This window comes from Triticum urartu, chromosome 2 (genome assembly GCF_003073215.2).
Source record: "Triticum urartu cultivar G1812 chromosome 2, Tu2.1, whole genome shotgun sequence".
In the NCBI taxonomy this organism is placed as follows: domain Eukaryota; kingdom Viridiplantae; phylum Streptophyta; class Magnoliopsida; order Poales; family Poaceae; genus Triticum; species Triticum urartu.
The window spans coordinates 411,742,380-411,762,025 of NC_053023.1; the positions used below are offsets into that span (position 1 = coordinate 411,742,380).

The following is a 19,646-nucleotide window of genomic DNA, read 5'->3' on the forward strand; positions in this document are numbered from 1 at the left end:
ACCCGCTCCAAGGATTATTTTTAGATTAAGACCCTACGTAAACATTTTTTACTGTCTCTTGTTGATACATATCCACCGTTGAGAAGGATGCTGACGTCTTGGCATGTGGCCACGCCAGAACAATGCACGTACTTGGACACACGAGGCTTCTTACAAAGGCCATTATTTAGGCCCGGTTTATACCACAAAGACCGAATACCTTAGGGAGTGTTCGGCGTCGCGAGTTTGGCCCTATATGCATCAGCTCCGAATCATTGTCTTTGGTCAAATGTTGGGTTTGCCCGGCTCCTGTGTTTTGGTGCCTTACGTTCCGCTTTAACGGCTAAGGTAGCACCAGGAGAACTACTGCGATTGTGCCCTGGTTCATCCGGATGAGCACCTCAGTAGAGAAAGCCGAAAACTGACTGTCATGATATAGCGTGAGACTGGTCAACCACTCGATGACTTGTGGGAATGTTAGAATTCCTCCGCCTTAACGAAGGGCCGTTTTCCAGCCAGGCATGTACGCACCCTGGAATCGGAAGAGTGTGGAGCCACCAGGGGCTATCTAGTAGCCCCACTGTCAAACTCCTATGGCTAAGTGAAAGTGCTAAAGCATTACAGTCCGGTTGCATCGCTCGCTCTGCTATCACCTCCTTAATAGGACCAAGACGCTGGGTTAAGTGTGAACGCGTGTTTTTGCGAGCACCTCCGCATTATATGCGTGGGGGTGGAATCCGACGACTGCAATCTTTCAGGTTATACACATGTATACATAAACGGCCGCCCAGGAGGCATCATATTACTTTCAGGCAAAAGTATAAAAATAGCCTTAGAAAAATTTATAAAAGCATTTCACTTACAATGAGATTACATATCACTCAAACATAATATTTTTTTAGCACTAGGTCTCTATCAAACGAGCACCCTCAAGAACTTCTTCAAAGTAGTGCTCAGCAGCCCTTCGACCTATGGCCGAATCTCGCGCTGCAACAGTGGTAGCATCCATCTCTGCCCAGTATGCTTTAACATGGGAAAAGGCCATCCGTGCGCCCTCTATGCACGCCGACCTCTTCATCGCATTAATGTGCGGCACCACGTCAAGGAACTGCTGCACCAAGCTGAAATAGCTGTTCGGTTTTGACCTTTCCGGCCATAGCTGATCCACAACAGACCTCATGGAGAGTCCGGACAACCTATTTAGTTCGGCCCATTCGGCTAATTGGTCAGTCAATGAAAGCGGACGCTCGGGAGAACGGAATTGTCTCCAAAACAGCTGGTCTATTTCACGGTCCGTCTCACCCTGGAAATACTTGGCCGCATTGGCAGCGCTCGCCGCCAAATCCATATATACATCCTCCGAACTCCACAGCCGATCCAGAAGGGAATACCGTGGATCTTCGAACTTCCTACGCAACATAAAGGATTTCCCAGCTACAATATCCCCGGCTTCCCGCAACTCCTCCTTCTTTGCCCTCATAGCAGAGCGGACGTCCTTTTTTGTTGTAGCAGCCTTCTCAAGGTCCGATGCCTTCGCTTGGTTTTCCTTTTCAAGAAACCGGCAACGGTCGGCGGCGGCTTTTAATTCTATGGCCATCTTGGCCATCTTGTCTTGGCTCTCGCCATGCGTGGCCTTCTCGGCTTGCAACTCTTCGGCCGCCTTCAAAGCAGCCGCATTACCCAACCTCGCTTGTTCCTTGGCTCGGGCAAGTTCTGCCCGCAAGGCTTCAACAGTGGCAGCTCCATCTGCAGTCACAACATATTAAAGATACCGGCATCATGCTGCTCTTCGTATGTGGCGTTTACCAGATAATGAAAATTACCCTGTGCCTCGTCAAGCCTTTTGTTAACAAGCTCGATGTCGGTGTCTGCCGCATCCAACTTCTGTTCTAAATGGGCAAACTCGCCAGTCCGGCTAGCCACAAGAGCTTCCATCACCTGCACATAGAGGCAGTATGGTTATTACCTGGGAATATCATCCTCTGTTCGTCGTTGTTTCTGACGACAACCAGAGTCTTAGGGGCTACTATCTACACAGGGCACACCTAGCATGTGCAGGACTATCATATATTCTTTTACGTACCTCAAAGCCTGTCAGTAGACTCATAAAAGCTTCATGCAATCTGCTTTCTGCGGACGATATTCTCTCCATCACCGTATTCATCAGCACACGGTGTTCATCTGAGATGGCCGCTCACCCCACCAACTCCCTCAAAACATTCGATCGCACACTAGACGGTGCCGGACTCTTTTGTCTGCTCTCTTCGGGAGCCGGACACTGCGAGCTTCGGGGGTCAATGGGATTATCTTCCGGCCTCACCGGACTTGGAGAGGCCCTCCGCGACGACACTTCAGGGTCGCCCGCTTCTGGAGCGGAGGAGTCTGGAGGAGGCGTTTCGCTCTCCATCATCTCTGGAAGAAGATCCCCTGAAGACGAGCTCATTTGAGAGGGGCTAAGGCCCGAACTGCAAAAATATATGCTGTGGTTATTCCCTTAGAAGAAAAAGATGGCATATCTGTACTATTAAAGTATTTCGGGTCACTTACGACTCGCGGGAGAATTGATCCCCCCGCGGACTTTGTGCGGCAACAGCGCCCCCCAAGGTAGGACCCTCTGTGGGAGACTTCTTCTCCTGTTTGGAAACTTCGGCTTCCGAATCCCCGAGCGAAGTTCTTTTCCTCTTCTGGTCGTCTTCCTTCATGGAGACGCTCTCTCCATCGGTTAGAATGGGTAGCGTTGAGGGCCCGCGTCCACCGTATTATCCTCCATAGTATCTTCCTTCAAGGGCTCCGGGCAAGGTGCAGTCTGGAGCATCTTTTCCAATACCGAATTTTCCAAACCCTCAGGGAGGGGGGCCTAACACCGAATCAACTTCGCCTTTGTTAGCCAGTCCTGGTCAAAAAATAACTTCGTAACAAAGGAGGGATAGTATGTTCGGCCGGAAGATACCTTACCTGTTCGGCGGCGCGGTTACTACTCAAGCCCACGTCCTCGGTGATTTCCGGACACTCCACCTGAGGTCCAAAGAATGACTTGTACATCTCCTCGTGCGTCAGGCCGAGAAAATTTTGAATTACACGCGGTCCCTCGGGATTGAACTCCCACAGCCGAAGAGGCCGGCGTTTGCAAGGCTGGACTTGACGAACCAGCATAACTTGTATTACCGCAACCAAACTGAAATCTCCATTGAAGAGATATCGAATGCGGCTTTGCAGTATAGGCACGTCCTTGGCTGGACCCCAGCTTAGACCTCTGCTGATCCATGACATCAGTTGTGGAGGAGGGCCCGAGCGGAAAACAGGGGCGGCCGCCCACTTGGCACTTCTAGGAGCCGTGATGTAGAACCACTCCTGCTGCCACAATTCAGACACCTCTAGGATGGAACCTTTGGGCCACGGAGCTCCTGTCATCTTGCGTATTGAGGCACCTCCACACGCTGCATGTTGCCCCTCGATCATCTTTGGATTTACTTCAAAGGTCTTGAGCCATAGGCCAAAGTGAGGGGTAACCCGGAGGAATGCCTCGCACACGACAATGAATGTCGTGATATGAAGAAAGGAGTCCGGAGCTAGATCATGGAAGTCTAGCCCGTAATAAAACATCAAACCCCTGACGAAAGGATCCAGAGCAAGGCCTAGACCTCGGAGGAAGTGGGAAACGAACACGATGTTTTCGTTGGGTTTGGGGGTGGGGACGGCCTGCCCTCGGGGAGGCAGCCGATGCAAGATCTCGGCGGTCAGATATCTGGCCTCCCTCAACATTTTGATGTCTTCCTCCGTGACGGAGGAAGGCACCCATTGGCCTTGAAGGCTAGATCCGGACATGACTAAAGGTTCGGAGCACCTGACCTGAACTTTGGGCGTTTGAGCTTGAGGTGGGGGAAGGATTCGATTGAGCACGGGAGGGAAAAATAAAAGCCTTATCCCTTTATAAAGAGGGTGAATATCAAGCGTCCTCTCCATGTCCGTTTGGACTTGCCTATCATCTAGGAGTCCTAGAAGAGGTTGGGTTACCCACGTCCGTATTGATGAGAACCCCGGAATAAGGGGACACGATCTCTGCTTTAACAAGACGTGCCAAGGAAACCGCCTCGCATGACGCGCTGAGGAGGGATAATAAAATGACTCGGATAAAGGCTTGGCCGTGGTGTGTCACACTACAGAATACGTCAGTAGATTAGATTTGTGTAAATATAATTCTCTCTATGGCAATATGTGGAAACTTATTTTGCAGATCCAGACACTATCTTTGTGTTCAAAATCTTCTATGAAGTACTTGGAGGAGGAACCCGCCTTGCAATGCCGAAGACAATCTGCGCACCGGACTCGTCGTCGTTGAAGCCTGGTTCAGGGGCTACTGAGGGAGTCCTGGATTAGAGGGTGTCCGGATGGCCGGACTATACCTTCGGCCGGACTCCTGGACTATGAAGATACAAGATCGAAGACTTCGTCCCGTGCCCGGAAGGGACTTTCCATGGCATGGAAGGCAAGCTTGGCGATACGGATATGTAGATCTCCTACCATTGTAACCGACTTTGTGTAACCCTATCCCTCTCTGGTGTCTATATAAACCGGAGGGTTTTAGTCCGTAGGACAACATACACAACAACAATCATACCATAGGCTAGCTTCTAGGGTTTAGCCTCTCCGATCTCGTGGTAGATCTACTCTTGTACTACCCATATCATCAATATTAATCAAGCAGGACGTAGGGTTTTACCTCCATCGAGAGGGCCCGAACCTGGGTAAAACTTCGTGTCCCTTGCATCCTGTTACCATCCGGCCTAGACGCACAGTTCAGGACCCCCTACCCGAGATCCACCTTATATATGTCCACTGAGTTTCCCTGATTTTTCTCAAATATTTTTGAAGCTTTTAAATAATTTTAACCTATTAAAGACCATTTTTGGCCTAAGGAAAAGCCTTTAAATAAAATAGGAAAATTAGTTTTAAAATTATAGTTTTGTGGTTTATTGGAGTCCTATATATAATAGGTTTAAAATATACTCTTTGAAATATTTTTCATACCCCAAATCAAGTACTTGTAGTGCAAACCTCAATTCAGGGGTTTTTGGAAAACTAATTTTTGAAAATACTATTTGGCCAAATTATTTTTGTAAGAAAATACTATACTGTTCCATACACATGGCATGATCATTGGGCAGAAGTTTGGGGCAAGGAGATGAAGTATATAAGGTGGAGTTGGGTTGACTTTAAAGAGCACTTGAAAATCACAGAGAGAAAACCAACTCCAAATAAAAAGCCAGATAATGCAAAAGTTTTTGTTGATCCAAATTTTCATGCTTTATTAATGCAAATGACAAATTACAAAATGCAGGGTGTGACACACATTGACATTAATTGATGGGCATCTCCATAGCCCATTGATTAGCTGCGTCGATGTGGGACTTTCTTCCTTTTTGTCTTCTCCACACAACCTCCACCATCATATTCTATTTCACATATAGTGCTATGTCCATGGCTCACGCTCATGTATTGCGTGAAAGTTGAAGAGGTTTGAGAACATCATAAGTATGAAACAATTGCTTGGCTTATCATCGGGGTTGTGCATGATTTGAATGCTTTGTGTGGTGAAGACGGAGCATAGCCAGACCATATGATTTTGTAGGGATAACTTTCTTTGGCCATGCTATTTTCAAAAGACATGATTGCTTTATTAGTATGCTTGAAGTATTATTGTCTTAATGTGAAAAGATAGACTATTGCTTTGAATCACTCGTGTCTTAATATTCATGCCATGATTAGATTACATGATCAAGATTATGCTAGGTAGCATTCCACATCAAAAATTATCCTTTTTATCATTTACCTACTCGAGGAAGAGCAGGAATTAAGCTTGGGGATGCTGATACGTCTCCGTCGTATCTATAATTTTTTATTGTTCCATGCCAATATTATACAACTTTCATATACTTTTGGCAACTTTTTATACTATTTTTGGGACTAACATATTGATCAAATGCCCAGTGCCAGTACCTGTTTGTTGCATGTTTTTTGTTTCGCAGAAAATCCATATCAAACAGAGTCCAAATGGGATAAAAATTGACGGAGATTTTTTTGGAATATATGTGAATTTTGGGAAGTGAAATCAACATGAGACGATGCTCGAGGGGCCCACGAGGCAGGGGGCGCGCCCCAGGGGGCAGGCGCTCCCCTGACCCTCGTGGCCACCCTGTAAGGTTGTTGGTGCCCTTCTTTCGTCGCAAGAAAGCTAATATCCGGATAAAAATCATATCCAAAATTCGGCCCAATCGGAGTTACGGATCTCCGAGAATATAAGAAACGGTGAAAGGCCAGAATCTGAAACGCGGAAACAGAGAGAGACAGATCCAATCTCGGAGGGGCTCTCGCCCCTCCCACGCCATGGAGACCATGGACCAGAGGGGAAACCCTCCTCCCATCTAGGGAGAAGGTCAAGGAAGAAGAAGAACGAGGGGGGCTCTCTCCCCCTCGCTTCCGGTGGCACCGGAGTGCCACCGGGGCCATCATCGTCACCACAATCTTCACCAACAACTTCACTGCCGTCATCACCAACTCTTCCCCCCTCTATGCAGCGGTGTAGCCCCTCTTTTACCCGCTGTAATCTCTACTTAAACATGGTTCTCAACGCTATATATTATTTCCCAATGATGTATGGCTATCCTATGATGTTTGAGTAGATCCGTTTTGTCCTATGTGTTAATTGATGATCATGATTGGTTTGAGTTGCATGTTTAATTATTGGTTCTGTCATATGGTGCTCTCCGTGTCGCACAAGCGTGAGGGATCCCCGTTATAGGGTGTTGCAATACATTCATGATTTGCTTATGGTGGGTGGCATGAGTGACAGAAGCACAAACCCAAGTAAGTAGGTTGTTTGCATATGGGAGTAAAGAGGACTTGATACTTTAATGCTATGGTTGGGTTTTACCTTAATGATCTTTAGTAGTTGCGGACACTTGCTAGAGTTCCAATCATAAGTGCATATGATCCAAGTAGAGAAAGTATGTTAGCTTATGCCTCTCCCTCAAATAAAATTGCAATAACGATTACCGGTCTAGTTATCGATTGCCTAGGGACAAATAATTTTATTGTGTGACAACAAGCTCTCTTCTAAAACTAACTTAGTTGTGTCTTCATCTAAATATCCCTTACTTTTTATTTACGCGCTCTTTATTATCTCGCAAACCTATCCAACAACACCTACAAAGTACTTATAGTTTCATACTTGTTCTAGGTAAAGCGAACGTTAAGCGTGTAGAGTTGTATCGGTGGTCGATTGAACTTGAGGGAATATTTCTTCTACCTTTAGCTCCTCATTGGGTTCGACACTCTTACTTACCAAAAGAGGCTACAATTGGTCCCCTATACTTGTGGGTTATCAGCTAGCTACATCATTTGATTGTTGAGTAACGCTAGTCGCTCCGCCGCCAAATACTGCGACCAGAAGAGCTTCTCCGTCGCATTATCGTCTTGGGCCCGGAAATATTGGGCGGCATCAGCAGCACTCCTTGGGAGATCTGCGAAAGCATCTGGAGCACTCCACAGTCGATTTAGCAAAGCATATCTTCAACCACCAAATATACTCTATAAAAGAAAAGGCTTACCAACCGCTATCTGTCCTGCTTACTTGATCTCCTCGCGAGCAGCCCGGGCTTGAACCGTGCCTCTTTCGCAGCTTGAAGAGACTTGGTGAGATTGGCCGCTTGGGCCTTGTTACTCTCATCCAATGACTCACACTTGGTAGCGGCCTCCTGGAGCGCTTGCTCTACTTCGGTCACCCTCTCCTCATACTTATGGCGGACGGCCTTTTTGGCCTACACATCCGCAACCACCTTCTCTGCGGCTGCCTTGCTTACCCTCGCCTCCTCCTTGGCTTCGGCAAGGGCACTCTTGAGGGATTCGACCTCAGTCCCGTTACCTACAATCGTTAATAGTTGCACCAGAGGTAAAAACTTTGAGTTTGCATTCTAATTCAGGCTTGTAAGGGGTCTTTTAAAAGCATACATTGGGCCTCATCGAACCGCTTGTTAATACGGTCGATCTCATCATCGGCCAGCTTTAGTTTCTGCCGGAGTTCAGAAACATCCGCGGTCTTCACTGATGCTGCTAGCAGTGAAGCATGTTCACCAAAATAAACAAGTATGTTACCTCTGGCATATTCAACCCTCTGTCCGACTCTTTATTCAAAAAGCCGAACAGAGTCTTAGGGGCTACTATCTATACATAGGTGTATGATTATATAGGCAAAAGCGACCAAAGATATTACACAACATACCTCAAAGCCTGTAAGCAGGCTAGTGAACGCTTCGTTCAGTCCGCTTTGGGCGGACTGAACCTTTTCAACCACTGTACGCATCAGGGCATGGTGTTCATCCACGATGGAAGCACGGTGAAGTGCTTCCCTCAATATATCTGGTGCCTCCAGATTGATGGAGGTCATTGGTGGAGTCGGCACTCCCCACTCTTTAGAAGGGGGATTCTCACTCGGGTCCGGAGCCGCGCGGGACTCCGGAACGGTATCTGGCTGGGGGCCGGACTGGTCAAGGCCCCCGCCGTCAGTTTCCATGGGAATTACGCCCCCATGTTTCCGGCCGCCGACGCGTTGCCCCTGGCAATGTTTTAGCGGCCTTCCACACCTCTCCCTGGCCCAGAGAGGTCCTTTGTGACACTCCAAAAAATTTTTATTTAATTTTCAACAAAAACTTTGTTGGTCTTGATGAAAGTCATTTAAATCCTTTCAAAAACCTCTCTCTCAAAACTTTTCCCCTGGCAAGGATTTTATTTTTGTATCTTCTTAAACTCTGGTGTTTGATTATTAAAAACCTTTTCTCTGTTGGTTCCCTTCTCAAATATATTTTTGGAATTTATTTATTTTCTTTTAAGAAGAAATCCTATGAGTTTTGGGGCTTATTTTTTTTTGAAACCACCCATGGTTTTACTATGTCTCTTATGGTAAATCCTCCCAAAACCCCTCCCTCCACTTTGGGGAAATCCAAACTTCCTGCTCCAACAAGTCCAAACCATTTTTGGATTTTATTTCATTTATTTTACTTCCCAAAACAATTCTATCAGTTATTTTAAGCCTAGATGATTTACAAAGCAAGTACCATATTGCCTTTGAGTTTTGATCTCAAACCAACTCCTCTGGATAATCCTTAGCACCCACAACCTAGAACCATCAAGATCCACTCTTCTTCTTTTCGAATTTTTCAAATTTCAGCCGCTACAAGTTTGGACCAGATTTGTCAAATTTGATGAAATTCATATCTTCTCTTCTCCAAAAATTCCACCAAAATTCAGGCAGCCCCCAGATGCACTGAGAGGCCACCCCACCAAAATTCAGCTCAAGGAGAGCCTCCCACATACCAAAATCATTCTGTCGAACACCTGGCCAGCACTGTTACTATGCACTTTCAGAAAAAAATTCAGAGTTTCAGAAGATTTCAGTGTCGTTTCTTCGTCAGTGTTCGGTCACCTATCAACTGTGCGCCTGGCGCGTTGTGCACGGCCCCTCCTCCCCGTCCAGAGCGCCGCACGCGCACTTGGCTGGTTCCAGGGGTCGGTGGCAGCGGGCATCGCCGAATTGGCGGCTTTTGCGGTGGCAGCACCACCCATGGCGGCCAACAGAATACATCGCCAGCTCGCAATGCCGTTCGGCGCCGCCCAACGCACCCCTGCCCTCCGCGTGGCCTCATGCACGCCAGCACACCCCGCTGCACCGTCGCCGTGGCCTGGCACGCACAGGGCGCGCTCTCTGCCGCCGACGTGCCGCATGGCCGTTCCGCTGGGGACAGGCCATAACCGCCCCTGCCTTGTGGAGTTAGGCACCAGGATGGAGTAAGTGCTTGGTCTAGACGTTGCTCAAGCCCTAAACCAACCGTCCAGCCACTGCGTCGCCGTAATCACTCGCCGTACGTATCCCGTTCACGGCAACCGCCTCGGGCCAGCTATAAATAGCGCCCTCGAGCTCGCTCCCGACCCCGCACATCTCCACCACCTCACCAGACCCCGCTCAGCCACTGGAAGAGCCTCGAGGGGCCCTTCTTCCCCAACTCCGGCCGCCCCGATCCGCCTCGGCCTCCAACTTGATCCACTCCGGTGAGGCCATCCCCGACGCCAAAACCTCGTCAGTAGCCTCCTCGAGCACCCAGTGAGCTAACCCGAGCTTCAATTCGATCCTTGCAGACCTCCTCGGCGAGATCCATCAACGCCCGAACCACCGTCCGCCGGAGTTGAGGCCGCCGTCGACGTGGTGCTCACCGACGACCAACTCCACCACCCACAGGTGCGGAAGGACACGGTGAACACGTTGGTAACCCCCGATCCTCCTGCCTCGCCGTGGATCGCCGCCGACGACCACCGCGGCCCTCAGGCCCCAAAACTCTGTTTCCGTTTTCAAACCCGACGGGTGGGTCCTCCCCGTCTGCTTTGTCTTCTTTTTGAAACGTTTTCTAAAAACGCCTTCGGGCAAAATACGTCTTCCCACTGGACTGACGTATTCAAGACTAAAACGTCTTCTGTTTTATAAAATGAACCCTGAGAAGTTTCTGTTTCATTCCAGAAAGGTCCCTGGATTAAAACCCTTATAACTTTTCAACAGGAAATGATTTTTGATTGATTCTTTTTCTGTCCTCTTTAAATTTTTGTCTAGTTTTTTATAATATTTATTTGAAAAATATTTGGAATTTCTTTTGTGCACCTCACGGTATTTACATTAGCGCGTATGTTTCTTTATACCGTAGATACCGAAGGAGGTGACGGAACCGCGAACTTCACCGAGCTAGGCTCCGAATACTCTGAACCAGGCAAGCATGTTTGAACTTTTGATATGATGAGTGTCTTTGGCATGATTGCATTAAGTAGTTTCATGGCATGTTTATGAGTATATAAATGAATATCATATTACATGCAAAGTTGAGGCAAGTGAGTTTCGGAAATCCATAAGTTGTTGGATATGAGTTTGCATGGCCATGTGATGGCATGGGGATGGGTAAGATGGCAGTGTTGTAGCATGCCAGTCTTATGCCAGACTATTTGACTCCAGTGTCAACATGAATCAGTCCATTCCCATCCGTTTTCCCTTCCTGTACTACCACATGTTTTCCGCAAGGGATATGGATTAGTAAGTTGCAAACCGCTTTCCTGGTACACACCAAATTGAGAGGCCGTGATGATGGTTCCATGGCCCTGGATTAAAGCCAGTCATCCGGTCAGGGAGCATGGGTGTTTCCGGTTGGGACCGAGAGGGGGGCACCCCTTAGAGCGCGCGTATATAAATTTGATCCCATGCTATTCGAGATTGTGATCTCCCCGTCTCAAAGTTTTTCTTGAACGCTGTCTAGGGTGATTCCTGGCATCGTGAGGTGGGATGGGTGTGTACTGGTTAGATGTGTTTCTTCCGAAATACCGTAAACGGAACTAGTCCTTCATGACTATGGAAATCCGTTGGCTGTGGGAAATTTAGTACAAACTCTACAGAGTCAAAAATCCTTGAATCATCTTATCCATGTCCAAGTACTGTGTTCAACTTATCTTGTCCAGTGTCAGTCTCAGGGACAAAAACTCCGGTGAACCACATGAGTGTTAAGTCCGGTTAAATGCTTATTCCTGTGGATGGACTAACCCGTTTATTATTATGTGTTGAATATTTCCTATGAGTATTATATCGTTGTGAGCTTAACAGTTATGAATAATGAAATTTAAGCCCTTTCTGCGATGTCGCATAGACGTACGACTGTGGCACAATTGTCCTTTACTTTTGATATAAGCCCTTTCTGTGATGTCGCTCAGACGTCCGATTGTGGCATGCTTGTTATTTACTTTTCAGTATAAGCCCTTTCTGTGATGTCGCTCAGACGTCCGACTGTGGCAAGCTTGTTATTTACTTTTCAGTATAAGCCCTTTCTGTGATGTCGCTCAGACGTCCGACTGTGGCACGCCTGTTATTTACTTTTCATTATAAGCCCTTTCTATGATGTCGCTCAGACGTCCGACTGTGGCACGCTTGTTATTTACCTGCGATATAAGCCCTTTCTGCGATGTCGCTCCGACGTCCGACTGTGGCACGCATGTCATTTTCTTCTCAATATAAGCCCTTTTCGTGGTGTCGCTTAGATGCCCGACTGCGACATGATTATTTATTTGTTCACCCTTCGAGGCGTCGCTCCAGACACCCGATCGGCTTTTCATTTAATTTGTTGGGATTTCGGGAAGACTACCGCCCGACTCCTTTTTTTTTACTTACCATGTTGTTCCAATAATCATTAATTTGAATGTGCAACACCAATTACTAATGATACATTCATGCATGCATTTGTTATATCTTATGTCCGAACTGTCTTGCGAGTACTTTCAAAGTACTCACCTGGCTTGTTGAATTGGCCAGATGTTGACGAAGGCGATCTCATGGATGAAGAGTTTGATAGCGAGTCCGACGCCTAGAGGAGTCCCAGTCAGTCTCGAGTGATCCTGGATTTGGTTACTGTATTATTTCCGCTTCCGCTACCCGAATAAATTCATCGAGCCTCACCTCGATGCTCGATGAGCTGCCAGTTTAGGAGTCATATTATCCACACTCCACTGTGATATTCCATCACCACTTTTATCTCGAGTCAGTAGTATGCTACCACACCATTGTGTCATATCCGCCATTATGTATAATTATTGGCGTGCTTTTAATAATTTGTTGAGCAGCCTTAGCTCGACCGTGTAATATATTTTATGCTACTGGCTTACTGTATCAAGAATTTTGTCTACCAGTAAGGAGGATTTTTCCTCATACTGGACTCAAAAGATCGGCGTCTCAATAAACATTTTATTGGAAAACTGGTCATGACAAGCTTGGTACCAGAGCCAGGCTGACTGTAGGAAGCCACTAGGTACGATCACTAATCGGTTATTAGCATAAGAGCTAATTCGTGTTGCTCCACCTCTGGCGCCCGCTCCATCTACTCGGCGCAGCACTTCACGTCTGGAGCCTATTAGTGAGGAGGACGTCGAGTCCCCAGCCTCTCTGCGCCTCACCCTCGGCAGGGCAAAGGAGATCGTCAACATCTCGGACTGAGTACGCTTAGCCGCCATGCGACGTACCGCTTTGTACGATATGTTTATATGTACATAAGTTGTGAGAAGTAGCTTGTTTGCGCATCATGTAGGAACTGGGAGAAGTGCACTAGCCTAAATAACATGTCAGGAATATGTACGCATATCCTGAGTGATGTAGTGTATAATTACCGCCTGCGTGTAAGATATGTAATGAGCAGTCCTTCTCCGTGCGCAATCGATCTTTTATCTTGAGTAATCCTGGAGCATTTGATTTATTTCCCATCTTTGTGCATTTATTGATTTTTTGCGACTCTTTTCACTTTCTTATGAGTTTTACAAAATATACCCCCAGAGTGAAAAATGTCTCGTCCTTGGACGCGCTCCATGCCAACTCCGCCAGAGGAAAATTATGGCACTCAACTGGGCAACAATTTCACACAAGGACAGTTGAGTCAACAGGACAGTGAAACAACATTTTCCCAAATGTGCCGCCTTTATGAGCAAAGTCAGCAACAACACCAGGAAATGATGAACCAAGTCATCAATATGGGAAATCACCGTGGAAAGTATCAGTAGCAATCCAAGTTATCTGAGCTACAGAAGACGCGTCCCCAAACATTTTCTCATACTAACAAACCTCTTGAGGCCGAGGATTGGCTCCGAGAGATGGAGACAAAATTAATTATTGCAAAATGTTCAGACCCCGAGAAAGTACTATATGCCCCGCACTATCTCACAGGAGCAGCTGCATCGTGGTGGGAGAATTTCCTGCACATGCACCCCAACGAAAATGATATAACCTGGGAGGACTTCAAAGAAGGTTTTTGTGGGGCACACATTCCTAAGAGTATAATGAAAATCAAGAAGAGAGAGTTTGATGACCTCAAACAAAGGACCATGACGGTGTCAGACTACAACAGTCAGTTTACTCTATTGTCTCGCTACGCCAATGAAGAGCGTATGACTGAAAGCAAGAAGATGGAGAAATTCCTAGACGGTCTGGCGCCCGCGCTTAAATGCCAGCTGGTTGTGCACACTTTCCAAGATTTTAAAACGCTAGTGGATAAGGCCATTACCTTGGAAAATGAGAGACGCAGCTTGGAGGATTTCCGCAAGCGAAAAAGGGACCAGACTACTCTTGCTCGCAACCACCGAAGCAAGACGGATTTTCAGAAAGGTGGGACACACAAACCCACGACGAACGTCTCACGCCCAACCAAGAATTTCCATGCAAGGGACAAGGAGTTCACATATCGCCCAGGCGTTACATGCTACGCATGTGGAGAATAAGGGCACTATGCCAAGCAGTGCCCCAAGCCAAGGAACTCGACCCCAAAGCCGAACAACGGTGGCAATAATTCAGCACCCAAGCGAAACAATTTCAACCCCAATAACAACCACAAGAAGGGTCATCTGAACCACGTGACCAAAGAGGAAGCACAGAATGCCCCGGATATCGTACTCGGTACGTTTCCTATCAACACAATACCTGCCATGGTTTTGTTTGATTCTGGAGCTTCTCACTCATTCATTTCGAAAAGTTTTGCTTTGCAAAATAATTTTTCGATGTTTCCCTTGGAAAAATCCATGATCACCAAGTCCCCTGGGATTAAGCAAGTTATTCAGAGTTACTGCCAAGGTGTGGTTATTGAGTTTGAAGGATTGAAGTTTCACGCCAATCTTATTGTATTGGAAAATAAAGGACTGGATGTCATCCTAGGGATGGATTGGTTAACCACCAACAAAGGTTGTATTGACTGTTTCAACCGGACCGTAATTCTCACCCACCACCACGGGAAGACAATAAGAGTTTCAGCCAAAGAGAGAAAAATATCCCGGCAACCGAGATTGAACAAGGTGGACGTTTCTGAATTAAGCAAGGTTCCAGTAGTGTGTGAATTTCCAGACGTATTTCCCGAAGAACTACCAGGCATGCCACCAGACCGAGAGATAGAATTCAACATTGAGCTAGCACCCAGAACCACCCCCATATACAAGAAACCATACAGAATGGCACCATCCGAATTGGTAGAATTGAAGAAGCAAATAAAAGAATTACTGGACAAAGGATATATTCGAGCCAGCTCCTCACCTTGGGGTTCACCAATTTTATTTGCCAAAAAGAAGGATGGAACACTGAGATTGTGTATAGACTATCGAGCACTTAACATGGTCACAATCAAGAACAAATACCCGATGCCACGGATAAATGATTTATTTGCTCAGCTCGCTCAGGCCAAGGTATTCTCAAAGATTGACTTAAGGTCGGGATACCATCAGTTAAAAGTACGAACAGAGGATATCCCCAAGACAGCCTTCACCTCCAGATACGGACTGTATGAGTTCACAATAATGCCATTTGGACTAACGAACGCCCCCGCATATTTTGTTCACCTCATGAACAAAGTATTTATGAAGTTTATGGACAAGTTTGTTGTGGTATTCATCGACGATATTCTGATATACTCCAAGACACCAGAAGAGCACGCGGAACATCTCAGAATTGTGCTAGGAGAACTCAGGAAACATCAATTGTACGCCAAGTTCAGCAAGTGTGAATTTTGGCTAAAACAAGTAGGATTTCTGGGCCACATACTGACCCAAGAAGGTATTGCCGTAGACCCAGAAAAAGTCAAGGCCGTACTTGGCTGGAAACCACCAGCCAGCGTAACGGATGTACGAAGTTTCTTGGCAATGGCAGGATACTACCGAAGATTTATTGAAGGATTCTCCACCATAGCCAAGCCAATGACGCAGTTACTCAAGAAAGACAAGAAGTTTGAATGGACAGAAGTTTGCGAGAAAAGTTTCCAAGAACTAAAGAGGAAATTAACGATAGCACCAATACTAATTGTGCCAGACAAACACAAAAATTTTGAAGTGTATTGTGACGCATCCCGAAGGGGTCTCGGATGCGTATTGATGCAAGAAGGCAAAGTTGTCGCATACGCGTCGAGGCAACTTCGCAAGCATGAAGAAAATTATCCCACTCATGACTTAGAATTGGCAGCAGTCATTCATGGACTCAAGGAATGGAGGCACTTCTTACTTGGAAATCGTTGTAAAATATATACTGACCATAAAAGTCTCAAGTATATTTTCACACATCCGGAACTCAATTTACGGCAATGACGCTGGTTGGAATTGGTAAAAGATTATGATGTGGGTATCCACTATCATCCAGGAAAAGCAAATGTAGTGGCAGATGCTCTTAGTCGGAACCCCAGCTCGGACGACAACAGTCTACAAGGCTTGAGACCTGAATTCCAACAAGAATTTGCCAAACTCAACTTAATGATGGTCGCGGAAGGCACCATAACAAATTTGGAAGTGCAACCCAACCTTGTGGAAAGAATTAAAGAAACTCAGCATGGGCACCCCAGCATCGAAGGCATAAAAAGAAAGGTGAGCATGGGCAAGGCCTCGGAATTCGTCATAGACGATGAGGGAACATTATGGTACGGAGACAGACTCTGCGTGCCAAATATAGAGGACCTCAAGCAGCAGATTCTAGCTGAAGCCCACACCGCTCCATATTCGATCCACCCTGGAGGAACCAAAATGTATAAGGATATACAGGAAATATTTTGGTGGCACGGTATGAAGAGGGATATAGCCACTTTCATTGCATGTCGCGATTCTTGTCAACGTATAAAAGCTGAGCATCAAAGACCAGCCGGACTACTGCAACCAAACAAAATACCTGAGTGGAAATGGGATAAAATAGGGATGGATTTCATTGTCGGACTACCTCGGTCACGACACGGGAATGATGCCATATGGGTCATCACCGATAGATTAACCAAGGTGGCACATTTCATTCCAGTGAAGACAACCTACACCACTCAGAGGCTTGCTAGGATTTATCTCTCCCGTATAGTTTGTCGGCATGGAGTCCCGAAGACTATAATATCCGACAGAGGCACTCAGTTCGTCTCGAGATTTTGGGATCATTTACAATAGGCTCTGGGAACTCAACTGGCCTTCAGTACAACCTACCATTCCCAGACTGATGGACAGGCTGAACGCGTAAACAAAATTCTAGAAGACATGCTAAGAGCATGTGTCCTCAACTATGGGACCAGTTGGGAAGAAAGCCTACCATATGCCGAGTTCGCATACAACAACAGTTACTAGGCCAGCCTGCAAATGGCACCTTTTGAAGCCCTATACGGACGGAGATGTCGTACCCCGCTAAATTGGTCAGAAACCGGAGACAGCCGTATCTTCGGCCCAGACATGCTCAAAGAAGCCGAGGAAAAGGTCAAGCTAATCAGGGACCGACTCAAGACCGCTCAAAGCCGACAGAAGAGTTATTACGATCAGAAACATCGTGAGGTCAGATTCGAACCCGGTGAATTTGTATACCTACGAGTATCTCCCATGAGGGGCCTGCAACGATTCAAGATTAAGGGAAAGCTAGCACCAAGATTCATCGGACCATTCTGTATAGTGGCACGAAGGGGCACTGTAGCCTACCAGCTAGACTTACCCGATGAATTATCCGATGTCCACGACGTGTTCCACGTCTCGCAATTGAGGAAGTGCGTAAGCAACCCAGAAAAGCAGGTATCCCATGAGAACATTGACGTACAACCAGACCTCACCTATCGGGAACATCCAGTAAAAATAGTAGAGGAGTATGAAAGGAGGACCCGACAGAAAACCATCAAGTTTTTCAGAGTTCAGTGGAGCAATCACACCGAGAGTGAAGCAACTTGGGAAAGAGAGGATTTTCTTCGGACAGAACACCCACACTTATTTGAGGATCAGCTGAACTCTCGGGGACGAGATTTTTCCTAAGGGTGTAGGTGTTGTGACACTCCAAAAAAAATTATTTAATTTTCAACAAAAACTTTGTTGGTTTTGTTGAAAGTCATTTAAATCCTTTCAAAAACCTCTCTCTCAAAACTTTTCCCCTGGCAAGGATTTTATTTTTGTATCTTCTTAAACTCTGGTGTTTGATTATTAAAAACCTTTTCTCTGTTGGTTCCCTTCTCAAATATATTTTTGGAATTTATTTATTTTCTTTTAAGAAGAAATCCTATGAGTTCTGGGGCTTCTTTTTTTTTGAAACCACCCATGGTTTTACCATGTCTCTTATGGTAAATCCTCCCAAAAGCCCTCCCTCCACTTTGGGGAAATCCAAACTTCCTACTCCAACAAGTCCAAACCATTTTTGGATTTTATTTCATTTATTTTACTTCCCAAAACAATTCTGTTAATTATTTTAAGCCTAGATGATTTACAAAGCAAGTACCATATTGCCTTTGAGTTTTGATCTCAAACCAACTCCTCTGGATAGTCCTTAGCACCCACAACCTAGAACCATCAAGATCCACTCTTCTTCTTTACGAATTTTTCAAATTTCAGCCTCTGCAAGTTTGGACCAAATTTGTCAAATTTGATGAAATTCATATCTTCTCTTCTCCAAAAATTCCACCAAAATTCAGGCAGCCCCCAGATGCACTGAGAGGCCACCCCACCAAAATTCAGCTCAAGGAGAGCCTCCCTCATACCAAAATCATTCTGTCGAACACCTGGCCAGCACTGTTACTATGCACTTTCAGAAAAATTCAGAGTTTCAGAAGATTTCAGTGTCGTTTCTTCGTCAGTGTTCGGTCACCTGTCAACTGTGCGCCTGGCGCGTTGTGCACGGCCCCTCCTCCCTGTCCAGAGCGCCGCACGTGCACTTGCCTGGTTCCAGGCGTCGGTGGCAGAATATAGCGCCAGCTCGCAACGCCGTTCGGCGCCACCCAACGCACCCCTGCCCTCCGCGTGGCCTCATGCACGCTAGCACACCCCGCTGCACCGTCGCCGTGGCCTGGCACGCACAGGGCGCCCTCTCTGCCGCCGACGTGCCGCACAGCCGTTCCGTTGGGGACAGGCCGTAACCGCCCCTGCCTTGCGGAGTTAGGCACCAGGATGGAGTAAGTGCTCGGTCTAGACGTTTCTCAAGCCCTAAACCAACCGTCCAGCCACTGCGCCGCCGTAATCACTCGCCGGACTTATCCCGTTCACGGCAACCGCCTCGGGCCGGCTATAAATAGCGCCCCCGAGCTCGCTCTCGACCCCGCACATCTCCACCACCTCACCAGACCCCGCTCAGCCACTGGAAGAGCCTCGAGGGGCCCTTCTTCCCCAACTCCGGCCGCCCCGATCCGCCTCGGCCTCCAACTTGATCCACTCCGGTGAGGCCATCCCCGGCGCCCAAACCTCATCAGTAGCCTCCTCGAGCACCCAGTGAGCTAACCCGAGCTTCAATTCGATCCTTGCAGACCTCCTCGGCGAGATCCATCAACGCCCGAACCACCGTCCGCCGGAGTTGAGGCCGCCGTCGATGTGGTGCTCACCGATGACCAACTCCACCACCCACAGGTGCGAAAGGACACGGTGAACACGTTGATAACCCCCGATCCTCCTGCCTTGCCGTGGATCGCCGCCGGCGACCACCGTGGCCCTCGGGCGCCAAAACTCTGTTTCCGTTTTCAAACCCGACGGGTGGGTCCTCCCCATCAGCTTTTTCTTCTTTTTGAAACGTTTTCTGAAAACGCCTTCGGGCAAAATACGTCTTCCCACTGGACTGACGTATTCGAGACTGAAACGTCTTCTATTTTATA

General features: G+C 47.1%; 1 pseudogene; it reads left to right on the forward strand.

The window, feature by feature from the left end:
* The first annotated feature begins 13,923 nt into the window (after positions 1–13,923).
* LOC125536929 overlaps positions 13,924–19,646 on the forward strand; it is a 66,531-nt pseudogene continuing 60,808 nt past the window's right edge.